An 8333-nucleotide genomic window follows, 5' to 3' on the forward strand; every position below is an offset into this window, starting at 1 on the left:
TTGATGAACTGGTCAGCAGTAGCTTCTTCGCTGTCAGCCACATGTGGAGCAAATTTCAGCAAGGAGGAGAACTTTGACACGTATTCTTCTATGATCATCGGTCCTTGCTTTAGATTGGCAAACTCCGCCCCCTTATCCTTCCGTTACGACACTGGAAAGAATCGTTGATAAAATTCAGTTCTAAATATATTCCAGGTAATATTCGTACCTCTATGCTCCATGGCTCTCTTCCTCGTAATCTACCAGTCCTTGGCAACATCGTGCAACTGGTGTCCAATTAATTTCACCATCTTCTCATCTGTATACTCCAAGGATTCGAACAACATCTCTATATCATCGAGCCAACTCTCGCACTCTATAGCGTTCTCTGTGCCTTTCAAGGTCGGCGGATGAAATGACCGAAAACGTTTCAATAACGTTTCCATTGGAGTCGGTGTGACATCCATTGGAGTATTTGATGTACTTCCCTGTTCTGGTACTCGTCTCGGAGGCATATCTAATAATCAAATAGATTAGTAACAGATACAACAATTCTGTTTCAATCCTCGTCTGATCATCTTACTGCTGATCTAGAATCAGTACTGATCCAATCTCAATAAAACATATTACTATATCAAATCAGATAAACAAGTAACATGTAATAAAGCAGTAAGACATGCTAGCATTCAAAAGCAGGAAAGAAAACCTCAATCTACCCCGCTCACTAGCCTCTTCTATCTCAATCTAAAGGATCTATCGCTCTGATACCACCTGTTGTGGGGACCCGGATGCTAATCATGTTCTTAATCGTGATTGGGACTAATTAATCAATTGTAATAAACAGGGTCTAAAATTTTTTTTTCTTTTAAAATGCGGAAGGTAATGGAATCAAACTCCTATACATATCAGTATAAAAGTATAAATCTGATAAAATATACAATCATACATACTCAAGTTCAACAACTACTATCAAGTGTTTAAACCCTAGCTCTAGTCCAAGTCCGGTATTACCACTCTAATCTCAATCTGTCTTCACCTCTGCGACCCTGTACCTGTCCCACCTGTTGCCATGCACACATACAAACAAGACAACAGCCGGATAACTCCGGTGAGATATAAATATCCCAGTATAAACAATGTATTAAATGCAATCATATAAATCATATATAAAAGCATAAACAAACATCAAAACATGTATCTAGTCTGACTACATGAATCAATGACTCGTGATCTAATCTTATCTTATCTCAAATCTAGGGATCCCAATCTAATTTAGACTTTTGTATGCTGTATCGAGTGTGTCTGAGACAGACGTCGATCTACATCTGAAGCTCGTCGATACACCGTAAGTCTAGAGTCTTATCAGTTCTGAGAAAGACTCGGCGGTTCTGCCCTAGCTAGGCTGTCTGCCCTAGACTCGGACTCTGACCCTGTTCTAAGTCAATCCATTAATATATCAATCTGATAATCTGCAAATATCTATGCAATAAAATAAAGTATGTGATTTAGGGAAACTCAAGTCAAACCTAACTTGAGTTGTGCAAACCCAACTCAACATTAATTTATACCTTTCTTTCTGTCTTTCTGAATCTGTCGAAGTCTCGAACACAAGGTCTGTCAATACTCAATCTGGCAATGACATATCAATATATTCTGTATCAATATTCTAATCAAATCACAACATCTCTGTTTTATCAAATTCTGACGGTACAACCGTACAATCTTGCGATACCGGTGATACCAAACCAGTATATACCAGTTCTAATAATTTATAATCAATCCTTGTACAGATCTGATATCACATCTCATTCAATTTCATTCTGAAAATCATAACAATTCCATATTCAGTCCGTTTCTTAATCTGACTTCGATTCTACGCTGTCTAAAATGTCAAGAACAACATATATGACGTGTACTCAATTCTAACAACATCATAATTTCAAAACATGTCAAAACGTAGTAAAACTTACGTCTAGTTGTAGCCTACGTTGATAGGAATACGGTACCGAAGCCGGATTTAAAATCTAACGGACGGATTGAAATAAAAAGGCGTAAGGATTTTTCTTGAATTCCCTCAGACTCTTTTCCTCATTTCTGAAGAATTTTGTTGCTTGTATATACATATATATATTCAGACTTGCATGAAAACGAAACGTGTCACTTTTCCTTAACATTCCGCCGGCGCTCGAGCGGTAATAATGTACCGCTCGGGCGCGGCCTTCTCTGCCCAAGCATTCTCGATTATAACCCTTGGCGCTCGGGCGGTCAAAAACTACCACCCGGGCGCCAACTCTTCTGCCCGAGATGTTTATTTGATGAACACTGGCGCTCGGGCGGTCAAAAACTACCGCTCGGGCGCCAGACTTTCTGTCCACATGATATGTAATTCATATACTTGGCCCGATTGGTCTCGTAATAGCCCTTTAATAATCACATTAAATTAGTATTCCATAATCATCTCGATCAAAATCTATAATCGTATTTTAACATGATATAATATCTTGGGCATTACATGTGCACTTTCACCCCAGCTAGTTCAACCATCAAGACCTTCATCATATTCATGCTCACCTGCATCGATCACACCTAGTGAATCTAATGACTCAGCAAACCTTAACCATGATAACAAGTCATACATATACATTCACATGAAACAGTTAAAATACTTTTACTTAAAATAAATTTTCATGAACATAAACATAAATAATTTTCCTTTCAACATATCATATCATAATCCCTTTCATCATATCATATCATATCATATCATATTTCCTTTCATCATATACGTATACGTTTTTCTTTTTATTGAATTCAAATCGTTAATTGTGACTTTCGTATCAGCTGAAGGTGGATGAATCCATCTACGTGTAACCACGGTACTGGGCGACGAGGACATCAGCGACACTCTCATCCGTCAACTGAACCTTGGCCTTACATATCATCATATCATGTCGATTGAAATACGATCGTCGGGATCCCTCTAGGGCTTTTTCCCGTAAACGGGCTTCCTTTGGGACCTTTTTCCCTCACGATATCTCCAATCATATCGTCTAATCATCATATTAGTCACAATCAATTCACCTCCTTCAATATTTCATATTTTCACCACGTATAAAAATTCAAGCATATATATAATTTGTTTTCTTTTAAACCAAGCATGCAACATATTTTTTAGCATTAATGTTTCATCATAAAATTCCATAAACTTTTGAAATAATAATTTGAACATTTATTACAGCTTTCATGGCAAAGCCAGGATGCATAACATTTTTCATGTGTAAAATAACTGTTTTATCCCTAGAGGCATAACTTTTTGTATTTATCCTTAGACCTCGAAACGACGCCCCAAATCATTCCAAACTCAACCTATTACCTTAAAACACTCCCTTAAATATTCCTTAGACATAAACTTAAGCTCCTCGACTAATTTCCAAATTAGTTTTTTTAAACTTAAACATACATCCCGGTTTTGATTCGTACGGACTCGAAACTTAACCAAAACTTACCAAACCTGAACCCAAGATTCATAACACCTAACTAAACCATATTCAATCCAATTCAAGGCCACTAAGCCCATTGAAAACATCCCTACCAGCAACTGAAGTTTCTGCATAGGTGTCCTAGTTCTAGTATGATTCGAACTCCTCTTATTTCTGCTCCAGACCCTAACCACTTTGTCCAGGCCATGGTCGACCCTCCTAGGACCCTAACCGAACCCTCTAGGACCCTCTGTGACCAGCCCTCACGAGCCATGCACGAGGACATACATGGTTATCTTCCTCACGGTCGGCCGTGGCTAGATGGTGCTCTAGCCGTGTGCCCTTCCACTCCTAGCCCCTCTATCCCTGTGTGCACCCCCTTGGCTCGAGGCTAGGACCCTCACGATCCCCGCCCTTTGCCCTGAAGGAGCCTGCGCAGCCGCCTACCCCCTTGTTCTTCCAAAAGCCACAGCTAGCCTCTCGGGTTCTCCCACCGTGCGACCCCTCTCTTAGTTGCTTCAAACTCTTGCACAACAACTCTAGGACCCTCGTACCATCCCCTTACGTCTCTTGGTCGTGACCTTAACAGCAGTAAGCTGTCGCGAGCCCTAGAAAGCCCTAGCCGAAGAGTCCTTGTTCACAAGGAGTCTATTTTCGTCCCTCCTGTCACTTGGTGATGTCCAGCTCTTATGTCATCTTATCTAGGCCCTTAAACCCTCTAAAATTCATCCTTTTCCATAGCCCTATGATGGCATCCCCTTTATGCATCATTAACATGAGTTTTATATCATCAAAACATGAGTTATATGCATGTATGCCCATAAAAACGAAAATAAAACTTCTGCAACATATTTTTCATGCAAGGTTAATCAAATATACATAATATGGTGTGAAAGATGTTTGAAGGGAGATTAAGGCGTGCCTTTACGTATATTAGCTCGAATTATGACTTGCAATCCGAAAGACATCGGCGGAGATGGATCCTTGCTGAATTCTGATGGGGAGAATCCTTGTGTGTGTTTGAGGGGAGAGGCGTGTGTTTCTAAGGGGGTGGGGACGTGTATTATAAGGTTTTGGGGTTTTAGTCTATTTTTTTGTTAATTGAACATGTGTGCAAGCTTGGGCTCATTAGTCTATTATAATAGGCTCATTAAGCCTATTTGTACATATTTAAAATATTTTGGTTAGCAAATTTTGTGAAAATATTAATCGAGTTCTCAAAAGTCCATATTTTGATCGAAAATCGAATATCAGTTTAAAATACGACTCGGTATGTAGAAACACCACAAAAATTGCCATTTTCAAAAATAACATTTAAAATATACCATACATTAAAAATAATTATTTAATAAAAATATTTTTCTCTCATATGGTCTCCCATCTCCGTTCCTCAATCGCATCTCGAATAACATTTAAAATACATTTTTATGCGTTATAATTGAAAATCAAATTTTAAATATGTAAACATGCCTACTACATCTAATAAATGAAATTAAAATAATTTATTTAAAATACATAAGAAATTTAATAATTTTACATGCATGTGGTTCACCTGGACCTTCAAATTTTCGGGACATTATAATATATTTATTTTAAAAAAATACTAACAACATTATTAATAATAATGTATTATGATACTTAAAAAGTTAAAAATCAATAATCTAATTCAACTATTTGTCAATATATTTAGGAATAAAAAAAATAATTTATCTAAATTAGTTTAAGTAATTTTCATTTTAGATAATGATAGGACTCGTTTTTACGTGTTTTTAGTGTTGGTTTTGAGTCGCATTCATGCATCATATTAGTTTGTTTTAGTTTAATTTTGTATTTTTTTAGCATTATTTAGTATGTGATTGATCTCGTGTATTTTGTGGTTATTTTGTAGGAATTGAACCAAAAAGTGGGAGAAAATTTGTCAAAATATCGAAGAGGATTCGCTAGGGCGGTCAAAAGTGACCGCCCGAGCGAGCATTTTGGTCTGGCCGAGGATTTTATGCGCAAGTGTCTCGCTAGGGCGGTCAAAAGTGACCGCCCCAGCGAAACCAGGGACATGCTCGAGGAAGTTTATGCGAGGACCTCTCGCTAGGGCGGTCAAAATATACCGCCCTAGCGAGAAGCGAGATTTAGGAAGATTTGCTTCCAACTTTTTATGGACTCTATCCGACACCTAAACCTAATACATGAGATCAGCGATCCTTTTGGGGACTGAATCATATTTTTCATCACTTTTCTGGGAGGAAAGGCTAGAAAAAGGAAATTTCGAAGACCTCGAGATTTCCACGCGTCGTGGCCGTCATCCATCGTCATCTTTAGTATTTTCATTATTCAGTATTTTATTTCTTACATTGATTGTTGGTTTTTATCATTAATTTCAGTAGCTAAACTCTAGATTTGTTGGGATTTGAGGGGATCCTACCCCGTACTCGGTGTTTAACATTATTTCTCGACGTTTTTGTTAGTGATTTGTTTATTCTATTGTTCTTTCTTGTTTCAATCGAAGCCTAGCTAACTTCCTTTGATTATTTCATGTTGTTGATGATTTCGATAGAACAATGAACAATAGGATCAAATGGTATAAACCACGGATTTACAATTTTAGTAGATATACGGAATTGGGTACGTGTCGATAGTGATAGTTCACCCGGATGAAAGCTAGTGGATTCCATAGAATGTAATGCAATCTTGAACTGTTAAATAATGGAGGACACTTGAGTACTGCATGTTTATGATTAGTATTAATATAGCTCGACAGAGTATATTAATTAGTCTAGAGAATTCCGTCGAATGCACGAGTAAAAGTCGAGTGTAATTATTTAAACACGAGTGGTAGGTGAACTGCTAATTCCCAACAAATTCATTTCTCAATTGATTTAATCCAAATTAATCATTGCTTTCTTGAATACGTTTTCTTTGCATTTTAATTATTTTAGTTGTTTAATTTACATTAGTTTAATCTTCAACTCATTTTATCGTTGCTAAAGAAATTTTACTTGAAAATAAAAATAGTGTAACACAGTCCTTGTGGAACGATACTCGTATTCACTTACGTTTATTATAACTTGACTATCGTGCACTTGCGATATTTAAATCGAGCTTTCATTTATAAAATAAATTTTGGGACTATTCACTGTGCAAGTTTTGCTCGATCAAGTTTTTGGCGCCGTTGCCAGGGACTGTTGATTCACAATTTTTTATTTTTCATTTAAATTCTTTAGTATTATTTATTTTATTGTTATTTGATACTCTCATTGTGTTGCAGATTTTTCTTGCGGTGCATGCGAAGATCACTCGAGTTTAAGCTTGAGCCTTTTGACCCCAAGATTGAACGCACAGCTAGACGTCGACTACAGCAGCAAAGAGCGAAGGAAAGAATGGAAGACGATCAACACAGAGAGGAGCCAAGGCGTATACCGATGATGGATTATGCACAGCCGTCTCTTGATGGAGCACGTCCGAGCATCGTAAAACCATTCATCCGAGCTAATCAGTTTGAGATCAAGCCAGCTATCATTCAGATGATTCAGAACACTGTCCAATTTGGGGGAAGTGCACTTGACGACCCTAATTCTCATATAGCTGACTTTCTTGAAATTTGTGATACTTTTAAGTTTAATGGCGTGTCTATGATGCTGTTCGTTTGCGTTTATTTCCATTTACACTGAGAGATAAAGCTAAGTTGTGGTTAAACTGTTTGCCTGTAGGTTCTATTACTACATGGGAGGATATGGCAAAGGCATTCCTGATCAAGTACTTTCCTCCGTCGAAAACTATGAAGCTTAGAGCCGACATTACTACTTTTGCTCAATATGAGCAAGAGTCACTTCACGAGGCATGGGAGCGCTACAAGGACTTGTTGAGGAGATGTCCACACCATGAGCTGCCTCTTGGGTTAGTTGTTCAAACTTTCTACTACGGTTTGCTTACTCCTAACCGTACTATGATAGATGCTGCTGCCTGTGGTAACTTACTGAGAAAAACGGCTGAGGAAGGATATGAGTTATTGGAGGAGATGGCTGCTAGTAGCTATCATCCTCAGTCTGATAGGCAGAGACGAGGTGCTGAAGTTAATCAAGTTAATGATTTGTCGGCGGTTTCAGCACAGTTAGAGGCTTTGAATAGAAAGATTGATGGGATGAGCATGAGTGGGTCGGCTATGCGTCTGCAAGAAATTTTCTGTGATAAGTGTGGGGGTGAGCATCACGTGCAGGATTGCCAAGATGGCAATCCATTCTATGTGCCTGAGGGAGCACCGGTAAAACAAGTGGGATTCCAGAACCGTCCTAGAAATGACCCTTATTCGAACTCATATAATCCGGGATGGAGGAATCACCCAAACTTTTCATGGGGAGGTCAAAACAACCAAAATCGCCAACAAAGAGGTCCACCATATGGGATGCACCAAGGATTCAAGCCAGAACCGCCTCGGGAGGAGAAGTCCAATTTAGAGCAAATGATGACTAAATTTATTTCTGCAACAGAGATGAGATTTCATAACCAAGATGCATCCATAAAGGGGTTAGAGAATCAAATTGGACAATTGGCTAAGTTGATTGCAAATAGGGAGCGAGGAGCTTTGCCAAGCAACACGGAAACTAACCCAAGAGAACATGTGAAGGCTGTGGAATTGCGTAGTGGAAAAGCACTCGAGTCTAATGAGGAAAAGACCAAGCACGGTGAGGATGAGGTGGAAAATCGAGGAGGTAAGGTTTCTAACTCTACATCTACACCTATTGCACATAATAAACTTTTTATCCCTCCACCTTTTCCTGCAGCAATGAAGAAAGCTAAATTAGATGCACAATTTGGTAAATTTCTTGAGATATTTAAAAAATTGCATATTAACATTCCTTTTGCTGATGCTTTATTGAATAT

At 38.3% G+C, this 8333-nt stretch overlaps 1 non-coding gene across 1 annotated transcript; it reads right to left on the minus strand.

Moving 5' to 3' along the window:
* Positions 1–7233: 7233 nt before the first annotated feature.
* Positions 7234–7340, minus strand: LOC140840344 (small nucleolar RNA R71). Its single transcript, XR_012119931.1, has one exon. It is a non-coding gene; the product is annotated as a small nucleolar RNA R71 (small nucleolar RNA).
* Positions 7341–8333: the final 993 nt, after the last annotated feature.

Source organism: Primulina eburnea, chromosome 8, assembly GCF_022965805.1.
Source record: "Primulina eburnea isolate SZY01 chromosome 8, ASM2296580v1, whole genome shotgun sequence".
NCBI classification, from domain to species: domain Eukaryota; kingdom Viridiplantae; phylum Streptophyta; class Magnoliopsida; order Lamiales; family Gesneriaceae; genus Primulina; species Primulina eburnea.